This window comes from Megalops cyprinoides, chromosome 13 (assembly GCF_013368585.1).
Source record: "Megalops cyprinoides isolate fMegCyp1 chromosome 13, fMegCyp1.pri, whole genome shotgun sequence".
Lineage (NCBI taxonomy): Eukaryota > Metazoa > Chordata > Actinopteri > Elopiformes > Megalopidae > Megalops > Megalops cyprinoides.
The window spans coordinates 8,734,962-8,748,353 of NC_050595.1; positions in this window are offsets into that span (position 1 = coordinate 8,734,962).

Genomic DNA, 13,392 nt, shown 5'->3' on the forward strand with positions numbered 1-13,392 from the left:
TAAACTATTTTTAAATGTCTCTGGCACTCTGCAAAGCCTTTTTCTTCTGCAGTGGCCGCTCTGTGCTTGGTGGTATAAAGTCACACATTCAGCTAGCATAAAGAGCGCCTGAGAAAAAGGCTCTTGATGATGAACAAAATGTGTGATTTTTTTTTTTTTTACCTCACGCAGGGGGTAAGAGGCGGACTACGGAAAACATCCTGGTTGTACATGATTGGAAACAGTGCTGGCACACCCACGCCCAAACTTTTTTTTTTTTCTTTTCTCCACATAATGTGTCAGTGCAAATTTCAGCTTGTTGCTGAATTCCAATCACCCTGTTTAGGTGTTGAAATGTGAATTATTACAAGGCTCGCTCGCAAGCACACCGTTGCTTTTCAGAAGCAGGGATGAAGGCTGGTGCTGGTGGCGGTGGTAGTGGTGGTGCTGGGGGGGGGGGGGGCACGGCAATAACCTTTTTGATAACGGGAATGTAATTATTATTTCATTACGCTATCTGCAAGTTATTAACTTTATTTTATTTATGTCTAAAATCCAATTCCTTCCAAATAAAAGCATCCATTTCCTGTGGTTACTTCACCAATGTAACTTAGAGTAATGAACTCATTTTGCTGTTGTATGGAAATTTTGGCTCATTACAATAATTTTGCCTGGTACACCAGCCACACAATATTTAGAGAAAAGCCCCACAGTCATGGACTGTGTTATTATGCTATACATCACAAACTGCATTAGGCTAATAAAACCTGTCACCAAAAGGTTGGAAATTTTCACAGCGTGGCCCGCTGGGTTCATATATTTTCTCCATAGAAGGAATAACAATATCTCAGCCATATTGGAAATGCTTACAGGAGCCCCTTTTCTGCCAAGTAGGGATTTCAACCTTTCTGTGTTTTCCCTCGTTTAGATACACTTCCCATCCTCAAACCGGCACCCGGAGGGCCCGGGATGCATTCCTTATCAAATAACAAAGCTGCTCAGTTTTTTGGCTGCGACGGGAAGAAGCAGCTATCAGAAATGTCTGCCGACTGACTGACTGACTGACAGGCTCACTGACTGACTGACTGAGAGGCTCCCCAAAAGCAAGGACAGTGCATCATTTGACACATTTATTCATTACTCTGTTTATTTGATAGGCACACATTCCAATTAGTGTTGAAACATTGTGTAATACACTTATCAGGTGCATTGTATTAACATGCCTTTAATCAAGGCAGGTCTCTGGCACCAGCTTTAAGATGGACCTTTAATATTCAAAAAGGAAAAAAATAGAAATACAGTTGGTTGGTAGATATACCTCTTTGATCCTGCTTCTTAAAACTTAAAACCTGCTTCTTAATTTGTGTTGTGTAACTGGATGTATTATGCGAACACACCCTCAGTGAATGAAAGTGAACCCGAGGCAAACCTTGGAACACTTATACATTATGTGGTTCATTATAAGTATCAGTTAGGTTGTATTTGTTGGAATAACTTTAAATTTCAGAAACATAATTGTGATTAAAAATTCCGCATCATCTGGCACTCTAAACAATTTTACTGTAATTAACTTTTTTTGCATGTTTGGTAGTTTTCCATGGTAACATGTCATACCTATTAACTTGTAAATTAAGGTGTAATGATCTGTCTTGGCTTTCACAAACTTGTCAGTTATCTCCAACTCTTTTAGTAAAGCATGTCTAAACTTCTGTGACGTTTTTGAGCCTTATTGATATAACGATGTCCAAAAAAAACCCCCAACAGGCTCACTTTACACAATTATTGTTATGGCTGTTAACGCCAATGATTCTGTTGAGAGGAGTTTAAGAAACAGACGTCAGTCTCCGAATTAAATATAACATGGTATTTTTAATTGCTTAATTTCCATGTAGCACGCTGCTCTGAGCTTGACAGTTTGGTGTATGCTCTTTGGGGAATGTGGAATGCATCTGTTGTTGACGCTGGAGTCCCTTGAAGGAAGTGTCAATAGATTCAGCCATAATTGCCAGAGGCCTTGCGTCGTGGGGAAGTGACTCGTACCCGCACTTACAAAGAAAGAACCAAGTGGCAACTGCTGTTAGTCAGGTTTCGAGACAAAGCAACAAACCGCGGTAATTGTTTTGCCAGCAGCCAGTCAGAGCGAAATGGCATTTCTGATTGGCACTGCTGTATGTTGCACGGCAGCTTTTAGCTGTCAAACCCCGGTTCTGAAAACCACTAGATGCTTCTCGGGGAGGGTAATCTTTGGTAACAATCAATTACAAGACATTTCCTCTTTTGTTCTGGCCCCTGATAGCTCCTTTCAGCCCGCTTTGCGAAGACTGCCTGGTGTATATACACTATTTCCCTTTTAGACGTCTTACAATATGCATGGGAGGCATGCAGAAATGCACCGTGATGGAGGGTTTAGCATTGAATGCGAAAATGGGAATTCATCGGAGAGTTCCTCCATTAAAGAACCAAGGCCTTACATTCTCAAGATTGAATATCTGCGCTGTGCTCCATCAGGCCATCTGTGCTCGTTTTAGGTCTTGTTTACATTCATACGGTTCCCTTTGTAGAGGTCGCTGTCTTACGGTATGTGGAGAAGACAGTTTTGTGTGAAAGAAAAGGGAGGCACGTAGCTGTCCTCTCAGGCTGCCAGCACAATTTCGGTACAGAGGCGCCAAATAGAATTAACGGCGCTTTTTGAAAAAATTAGCTGGGCAGTCTTCTGCCTGTCATGTGCCGCTTTGGAGGTGCGAATAGGGCGTTGCGTGCACTTAGCGGCCACTCCGTGCCTGTGCAAATGCTAGCTTGAGTACACTGATGACTTCTCAAATTTAAGGCCATCCGGACTTCAGGAAAAATAAAATCATTTGGGAGTACCGGCTGCAGCTCAGTAGATGATTGGACATAAATGTCATCTGCTACATCAGCTCCAGAGGACTGATGCCATAATGCTTACATTACACTATGCTTGTTACAGCAGTTGAGTGAGAAGCTAAACTCGCTCATTCAGAGGACTAGTATTGCATCACCCTGCCAAAAAACATATGGTCTTCCCATCTTCCCTAGGATTTGAATACTGTGGTGTTTTTGGCAGCGCAACAGCAGTGTCAATAGCAGGAGTGTCTGTTAAAGGTGTTGTCATACAGTGCTATATTCTGTTATTCTTAGGGTTGGTGACCTGAGGGACTGTGACTGTGTCCGTGGTCGTTGACCCCCATTTGGTTTTGATTTTTAGAAATGGATTTGGAGATGGGAAAATGTGGTTTTGAACCTCATATTGAAGAGAATTATTGTACAGAGTGAAACTATTCATGAGCTTTAAAATGATAGAGGAATAAAAATCAGCCAGTCAGGTTGAAAAACGTCAGACCTCTACTGTGAATTACATAACTGAAACTGAAAATGGATTCTAAACATTTAGCACAGAATGGCAATATTTTGCATTAAAATTACATTTCCTTAATTGCATCACTCTATAATGTGGGCTTAATTGGATATCTTGCTCATTTCCATACCGAATCCCTATTGAACGTGAATACACTATGACACGAACAATTATCAATTATCGCTAAGAGGAAACTCATCATTTGTTCTGTAAAGATGGATTTTTCTGAATTTTCTTTGTTCTCCTAATCTGAGCTGCTGACACCATGTTGGACTGCAAAGGCTTGTGATTAAACTCTGAAAAGTCGCTCACCCAGCTGGTCAGTGTAAGGCTGAAGGTGGGTGGCTAGAGGGATGGGCCGCCTCTCTTGTAGTGTAAAAACTCACCAGCGCAACCCAAACCACGTGTGCCCACCAGTTCCCAGGCATTACTGGACCCCGGCTGAATGTAATGGTCCACAGATTACACAGTTATGTCTGTATAGCAGCGTTCCACGGTGGAGCAGAGAGCCATTATCGGAGCGGCTGAGATCATCGGAACGTATTACACATCTGACCTTTAAAAGCACTTTCGCAGTGATGGATCGCAGGTGAGAATTTACCGGAATCAGGTTTTTTTTTTTTTTTTTTAATCTGGATGTGTAGCGCCATGCCAACCACTCAGCCCAGTGTGAAACATCCACTTAAAAAAAAAAAAAATCCTGACCGTCAGAGATGGGCAGGATTACAAAGCACCCGATAGGCCTTTGTGTCCTTTACTCTCAAATTAAAGAGACTTTGAAATGGGAGGCTGAGGGGAATGGCGGAGAGCAGCTCTTAATCAAGGTGGAAATACAAAGCCTGGGCACGCTCCCCAAAGGTTCACATCAAAAGGTGCGCTCCTCTTTGTGTGCTTATTAATCTGTTAAAACACAGATGGTCGGCTGCCTCAATTAATTAGTCGTGTACGAGTCATTCCCACACCTGCCGATTAAAAGTGTGTCAACGCTGTGGAGAATGTAACCGGTGGTCACTGAAAGGAAAGGGGACGTAGGCTGTGGGGTTCACGCTGGACGCCCTGTAAGCTTTGCTGCCGGCACAGAGTTCCTGACTCTCTTCGCCGATACTAATAATGAGGATAAGTTTTTGAAATTCGTTTAAAGCTCTTAATTGGGTGCCTGAGGGCATAAAAAACACAGCAGCGCAGATATGCATATTGTGCCTGTGTCTCTCTGAAAATGAAAGGGGGCTTCTGCTTTGAATTAAAATGACTTCATAATTACCCTTTCATTTTCACTGATAGCAAAGACACCGACGCAGGGTGTTTGTACAGTTTGGTATTAAGTGCTTGTGAGGGCTCTTTGAAGACCGTAATGTTTTGAGGATATTGACAAATTAGAATTTAGGTGGCCTTGGAACCATGAATACATTCGAACAATGTGCACAGCCTGTTTTATTTCAGATTGCTTACCTGAAACAATACGGCTCCGTTGCCCTGCACAAAGCTTTTCACCTTGAGGCAAACATCTCTGCACACGTGCCCTCAGGAAATGCTTGCCAAACGGTGACAATTGGAGCCGTCTCTTTACTTTTCTTATTGGATTATAAAGTTTTACTGAAGTTGACCTTTGCCCTTTTCAGACTTCATTCCCAGAGTTCTCTTTGATGGAAACTCTGGAGGTTGACTTCTCCTTGCTTGATGGCTTTGATGTTGATGCGCAGGGACGCAGCAGTTAAATCCCAGTTCAGGCATAGTGCGCAGAACGAGACCTGTGGCTAATTTCGAGACTTTTTTTTTTTATCCTCCCAATGCATGGCGCAATTAATACCTAAGCATGGTGCAATTAATGCGCCACATCTAGGTGGAGCACTGAATGCAGGCTGGGTAATCAAAACAACTTTGGAAAGTCTTGTCACCTTGTAAATGTAATTACATTTCCAGGAAACCTGCACGAAGCCTGTTTAAAAGATTATAAAGAAGAAGGGAATAATGAATGTGGGCACAGAGCCTGAGCCTCAGAGGAGGAGATGTGTTGTAAAGCAGCACAGCTGTGTGGCAGGGCTTCGGGCTTCGGGCTTCGGGCCTTTGGCTCCCCCCCTAAGCCCCCAGCAGCCAGCCTCATCACCCCAGTGCCCCTCCATTCCAAACAAAATGGCCGCTCCTGCCAACCTGTGTAAAACTAGAGTTTCAGTCAGTATGATGTTAAAGATGTTTTTTTGCCTTGACTCCCCCCCCCCCGGGTTGTGTGAATCCCTTTCAAGTGTTTTCGTGGAGGTTGTTGTATAATAAAGCTTTTAGACCAGGACTGACAAACATGGAAAGTGATGATGTGGCAGCTTTATAGCAAATGCTCAAGGAGCAAGGCCCCCTCCACTGTGCCCTCACTCTCTGTCCAGAGGGATCTGAATGCTGTGGCAACCTATGAACCTGCAGAGGGAGCTATTCTAAAAAGTATGATGACACTTTACAGACATTTTTGTTTCGCATACTTTTTTGGTGATGTTCCCTAACCAAAAATTGTTCATTTTTCAGTGGAATTAGAAATTATTCAGTAGAAAAAATGATTTTCCTGAGTAGGTTATGCAAATGGAAGTTTTTAATTGATGCAGACTTGTCTTTAATCAAATCAGGTGCCAATTCATTGTTCTGATAATTGGAATCTTTGTAGTGGTTGTCAAAATGACATTGAAATCAGTCAAGCTGCCCTGTCTCATTTCTCAATTTAATTGGCTATGTCATGACGATATTTCATTCTACAGTGAGCCTCTTTAAATGCTGAGACTTTTAACATTTGGATCAATTGAAAACATATCGATTTATTGTAATGTGTGCTGTACGGAGGAGAAAAAAAACACCAGATTTTTATGGTTCTCTTCCAGTACCTGTTCATCTTCCTAAAGACTCTTCCAAACATATTAGTAGTCATTGCATTAGGGAAGCCCTTTCAGGGAATCCTGGCTATTTTGCTGCTGGGAGGTGGATATTGACTAAAACATCAGCAAACTGTGGGCTCTGGAGGTTAGAATCCTGAGAGCGAGCAGCTCTTCAGATGCGGCTCAAATATGATAGAGTACACCGTTTGTGCGTTAGTTGAATACAGCTGCGGTTAGATGAATGTTGCATCAAGGCTCCACTTGGGCAATGATTTGCAACAAGCGTGCGCTCTAACGGTGTTCCTGCATTCAGACAAATACACCGACACTCACAAACTTGTATTTCTCCGCAGTTTTTTGAGACAGTGACATCTCTTGTTGGCCTTCATTCTTAACTACCTTGAAACCCATATCCCATATTGCACTTGGGGGCTCTAGTGGCATTATGGGAAGGGAGTAGGACGAGGACCGCATTCATGTAAGGAGAAAATAATTTGGCTGCTGTATGTATTGTACACTGAGAATAAAGAGGTTCTCTTTTGCTCTCCCTCTCTTTTGGTAGAAGGGAAAATTGCACATCTAATGAAATCCAATTTTATATTTCATTTTGAGAATCACAATAAACAGAGAACAAGCTGTAAATAAGCTTTTCAAAAAGCTGATTACTGAAGCAATTTATTGCCAAGTCCATGGCTGAGGCAAAGTAAAGAGAGAGAATGAGAGAGAGAGAGTGAGTGTGTGTGTGTGTGAGTGAAAGAGAGAGAGGGAGGGGAGGGGGTGGTGGTCATTTCAATTCTTTTCTCTTCCTGGGACCATTGCCTGCTATGTTATTAACGGGCTGGTTTCACAAGCAGCCAATCTGATCAACTTATTTTAACATACAAAGCTTCGTCCTCCACAGAAAACCACAAAAAGGGTTTTTTTTTTTTTTTTTGATTGAGGTCAGCCCCACATCTATTAGTGTGGCAAATGAAGTGGAATTCAAGGCTCCTGCATTATCATGGTCCATTCTCATTGTACAGATCTGTTTCTACACAACACAGCTCTCAGAACCCAAGGCTGATTACTATAATGACATTTTCCAGCCATAATGGTACAAATGTTCCCAGCAGATAGGAGTTACATGCGCATCTCGGTGTCCGCAAATGAATATCACTCACCAGACCAGTGGCCCTTCAGGAACAAAGGACTTTCCTGGAGGGTTAAGGCAAATTGTCTCCCACTTACCGCAATGTTAAATTATTCTGTAGTGCACATTTGTTGGAATACGAACGGGTAATTTTGTTGTATTGTTTGTCCAGTGAGTTCTGTGATATGGTCCTCCAATTTAATACAATCCCGCCACTTCCTGTATTGAGGGCAAGTCCTTTGTAAATATACTTTTGTGACAAAGGCACTGTAATAGTTTTGTCATCATGTGGAAATGGCAGTGCATCTTGAAATGCTCTAAGTACCGCGTTTCTCTCTTTTTGGTTCTGTAGTAATCAAATTAATAAGCCAGTAACTCCTTTTGTTCAGCAGCCCTAGTAGCACCATAGAGACTGTACATTCGGCTTACCCCAGACACCAAATATGAATCACCCCCTAAAGGCAGCTGGTTTGCAAATGACCAAGAAGTTTATTTCAGTATATATTTTTTTTTCTATTGGAAATAATTTGAGTCAGTAATGCCACAGAAAAAGTGCAGCGTGCAGCTTATTTGCAGTTATATAATGTGGAAATGAAAACCAGGGGTTTCTCATTTCGGTCGCTTATCCCTCATTGTAAAGGCCTGTATATTCCATTGCTGCTGCAGCAGCTTAGAGGATACATTTCAAAGCAGCAAATAAAAATTGGCTAAACTTCAAAATTAGCACTTCAAAGTCAAACATGATTTGCAGTGAGGAGAGAGGGTGGAAACAGTGTCTGTGAAAGTGGGTGCAGGGATGCAGGGAGGGGAGGGGGAGAGGGTAGAAATACACCGAGCTCTGCATACAGAACTTAAAACCAATTTCTAGGCAAATTGGTTCAATTTAAGAATGAGATCACAGAATAAGCAAATCTCTTTTAGGGCAGGTTTATACAAGTGTGGCTAGCTATTTGAGTTTCGAAATGCATTTCTATAACGCGTTTGCATACTGTGTGTGTGCGTGTGTGTGTATGCATGTATGTGTGTGTGCATACACGTGTGTGTGTGTGTGCATGTGTGTAACATGAGAATACTTAACCCTCTTGTGTTTTGTTCCGATTTGAGTGCAGTGTAAAATCTCAATTTCAAACACAGAGAATGTTTTTCCTGTTATATCTTTCTCAGTACCCCAAAATGTGCTCACTGGGGACTAGTCTGTAATTCGTATCTCCAATCTACACGGACTAAAATGCATGTTTTGAGTTCAGCTGTATTTGGAGTGAGATGTGTAACCTAATTTCTGCGTGTACTTATTTCAGTACAATGAGTAATAATGAGAACAAAAGACCAACATTATATCTTTTAGATTTAAGAGAAATTCTATTAACTTACTCAGTAGCTTGTATTATGATCGTGTTGTAAACATGCTAAGGTTATGTTCTTGAGAGAGGTTCCTCTGAAACCTCTGTCACATTCATTTATTATTTTCAATTTTTCAGGTGTATAATTAACAATGGAGACAATTTGGTACCTATTATAATTCCGCTGACTTGAATGGCTGTATTTTTGGGCTGCTGAATCAGTGGGTTACATATGAAAATGTTAAATGAATCAAATCAAATATTCATTGAATTTCAAATTTATTGGAAAAAATAACATATGGTTAGTGCATATTTTAGTAAGATAATGAAAACTAATGTATTACTCAGAACATTTTAATACTCTTTGGTTTGAGTGGCCCGTCATATCGCATGCTCAGCTATGAATGGTACTCTTTGTACTAATGATAATTCTGACTAAATATGCTAATGATAAATGATAATATTGACTGAATTCTGCAGATAAAACAGCAAGCTTGGACTTGTTATGGTTGGGTTATCAGCAGCAGCCGCTAGTCATATTTTGGTAACACTGGCTAAGCGTGTCTTCTGAGGTACAGAGCAAATAACGAATAACTCGATTGTGAGGTCAATGTTCAATTATGACATCACAATAAGGAAATCATCTCCTGGTGTGTATGCTACATCATTTCTGCTGCTTTCATACAGATCCATTATCATGATGCATGACCTTCACTGAACACCTTAGAACAAAATCAATAACAGTAGTTTCATTACTACCCACAACTGTTTTTCACTACATAAACAGGCATACATGATATTGATAATGAAACAGGAAATGAATAAATGAAAAGATGTGCACATTTAAAAATAAAATGCTATGTGAAAATTATAGCAAATAATAGAACAGTACCGCTGTTGAAACTAGTGAAGATATTGCCTATATGTAACTTTTCATCCATATTTTAGCTTCTGGTGCTGCAGTGAAACACACACACACACACACACACAGACACACGCAGAGGCATAGAATAAGCACAGCCACAGCACTCTCCTGAAGCCTAGCAGCAGGTCTGTTGTCCATCCACTGCAGATGCAGTGTTTCCAGGCTCCATGTTGGCCCATTAGACCTGCCTGAGCCCATTCTAATGAGCAGCACTCCATATCACAGACACACCACTGCCAGTGGCACCTCATTTGGCAGTCACAGCCCAGAGAGGTTTAAAGGACGAAGAGAGAGAGAGTGTGTGTGTGTGTGGATGTCACACAGGCACCGCTGACACCCGGCCCATGTGCGTATTCGGCCTGGTTCTCGTCCCAACCCCTCACACCCTCACCCCCGCCCCACCCAGCCCCCCTCCCCCCAGCCGAGGGCCACCCGGCTCCCATGCTCTGACCCCTGGGGGAGAGCATTCGTCACGTTCAGCAAACAGGACACACTCCCATCCCGTCCTGAGACATTTACGGCTGTCCAAACCACGCTGACAGAATAATTATAATTATTCGGCGTGAACAATTTATTCACATAATGAATCCAGTAGCCATGGAGAAGATAATTAGTCAGAGAGGAAAGCGAGAGGGCGTCTCGGGGAGCGGGAGGAAAGGGAGAGATGGAGGCTGACTCTCCTCTCTGCTCGGGGAGGTCACACAGCCCCTCGGCGGGCTGGAGGTCCCCACAGGGGAGGGAAAGTGGTACGGTGCGTGCGTCGCCCCATCTCCAGGGAGACAGGTTGTGAGCCTGCAGAAACAGACCCTATGATAGTTCACCATCCTCAGCCGTGGCAAAGAACACTGCTCGGATCTGCATGCTGCTCTGCCTTCTCTGTTTAAGGTTCATCGTCAGCTTAGAATATCATTCTCACAGCTAGTTACGCAGGTTGCGAGGAAGAGCGTAAGGAAAAGACACAGGATCGTGTAGTCGTTGCCCCTGTTGGTGTTTGGTGGGAAGGATGATAAGGTAAGGGCGCGAGGAGCATCCCAGCGGAGCAATACAGATAATCCTGTTCATTTGTCACTGTTTCTTGTGTGTGAACTTGGCTTGCACGCACATGTGTGTGTCTGAAAGGTGGAATTTTCACATGTTGTAGCCTGTGTGCACACCACACAAAGGAATACGATGCTCTGTGTTTGATGCTGCAGCTGGGAGCAAGTCAAACTGTACAGCCTGGTGAAGTCTTTTCCACATTATTTTTCCAGAAAATGAGCAATCACCCGCCTTGCACGACGCCTGATTGCCTGCCTCTGTAAATCAATCCAGGAGCTGCAATTAAAAAGTACTCTTATGTGGCGTAATTGCTGTCTCGCTAATCCTTTATTTGCACACCTGCCGGTGAGTCTGAATTTTTAATGAATTTCTAATTAATGCACATTGCACACTTGATTTATTTGTTAGCAAATTGTGTCGCTGGTCTGCTTCCTGCTGGAATAAGTGCTCCCAGAATATCCCGCTCTGCCCACAATCCAGGCTACACTTGTATAACCCAGAGGAAATGGCAGGCTGGGTGTGTTGAATAGGACTTGTGTGCCTCCGTTATAAAAAGAAAAGGTCGGTTTACATGTGTTCTCCTTGTGCTGTTGTAAATGCCACAGTGAGGTAGGTGGAGAAACATTAAAAGTTTACGATAATTTGGAAGTTGTTCTTTGACTTTCCTGTAACCTTGACACATTTTGGCACATGTGTAGCCGTAGTCACCTTGTTTTTCCTAACACGAACGCTCAACACACACATCTGTAAAAACTCAAACTTTATTATCATTAGGGATGATTACTGCTGTTCGGTATGTTATGTGCATAAAGTGCTACTTTGAAAGGGCAGTAACCACACGTGATGCAATCTTAGATGGCTAAGTGTCGTGTTTAAGACACTTTTTTTGGTCAGCTGAGGCCAGAATGTGAAGTATTTTTGCCCCCTGAATGCTATGACACACTCCCATCAGACAGATAATGCCATCAAAGCACAATGATCCCATGTAACTGAACTTCTCACTGGAGACAGCTCATTCGTTGCCTGGGAGACCCATGTGGTTGTCTCAACACCCTCGCCCCATGTACTGTATAACTAGAGTAACGCGCACAAACTCTAGGACCAGGCCGCCGCTGGAAGTGAGATGTGGATTTGTTCACGAATGCTGCTGTAATGGTCTGTAAAGTAATTGAAGCACTATACGTGCACACACTCACACTCTTCCTGTTATTTTTGGAGTTTGAATACTACCCTTTATAGAAAAGTTTTCAGAAAGAATCAAACGGTTGGCCGTCTGTAATTATTGCATGTCCTTTCAAACCCAGTGAAGTTTATTTAAAAGCTTTTTTTTAAAAAAAAAACACAGCGGTAAAAAGTTCCGCGGCAAATCGTATGAAAGGCCTCATTTAGAAGTAAGCCTTCGTTTTTGTGTTTTTTTATTCGTTAACCGACTTGAGCTGGACGCTCTCCACTGAAATTTCAATATGCTCCCGACCGGTTCCTTCACAAATTTCCACCGCTATGAATGAGGCTAATTGCTGTAAATGGCTGAAGCACTGCTGAGAAGAGCTCCCGCAGCTCGTGGCCATACAAACCGGAAAGGCTACCAACAGATGCAAATCAAAAAGTAGTGGAGACAAAAGCCTGTGTCGTCTCAGTAGCCGTTCCTGCAAATTGCGGGCCTTTTGTACACGGCAGAAAAAAAAAAAAAAACTATTCATACCCCATGCATTAGGGAAGGAGCCTCAATCCTTTTGCCGCTTGCATTTGCAGTCAAAGTTTTCCTTCTTCCTTTTTAAAACCCCCCGAAGTGGGCGGTTGAACGAACATTTTCATATTCAATTCACTGGTACGTTCTCTTCTCTAGTGTACCCTCCTGGTCTCCAGGCCTCATTCTCCGTAATGCATTGCACCACTGAATTAATACCGCCCCTAATAAGGTGAGATTCGGCATTGTTACAGTAGGATGGAGAGCGATTAATAGAGTCAACCAGAGACAACCGATTGTGTTGGAGTCTCCAGAGAGGATCACCCTTTTCATAATAAGGCGATTCTGTGCATTTTCAATGACATGTTTCTGTCCAATTGGAAAGTGCTGGCTCATTCATTCCCATTCTTGACTGGTGCTTTTACATTTGATAACTGCCTGAACACAATTACTATGCAGGAAAGCGTGTGCCACCAGATCATCAGTACTGCAAGGAGGAGAAAGGGTTAAACATGTGGTAGTCAGAATTCCAGTAATTATTATTAACAGTTTAATGGTGTGGTATTTTTTCAGTCCATATCAGATCACAGGGAGGCGTGCCCCAAAAGGAGCTTTTGCCTTGTCCAAAGCTGGATTATGTTTTACATGGCACCTGGTCATTCATTACAGCAGAACACTTTGAGGTTGTAATTACTTTATTTCAAATATAACCTCATTTCCTGAATTGAATATTTGAACAGCATTTCCAGCTCTCAAAGAAGCTATTTTGGTTGGATCAGTTATGTAAAAATAGCTCCAGCATTGGTCATTCCTTTTCCCCCCACAAAAGTTCCCGCTGGTTTGTCATTTAGGAGAGCCGATAATTACATATCAGCGGAAAGACCAGCCTCTCTGTAAAACTTTGGTTTTGGAAAAATAAATAAATAAACTCGCTGTGAACATTTAAGAATCTTTAATTCGCACTAGTAATAAAATTGCATTACATTTTCTTAAAATAAATGTTCCAGTTCATATATACAGAAAAAAAAACAGACTGTACAGACCCTTTGAGGAACCATACCCCAAA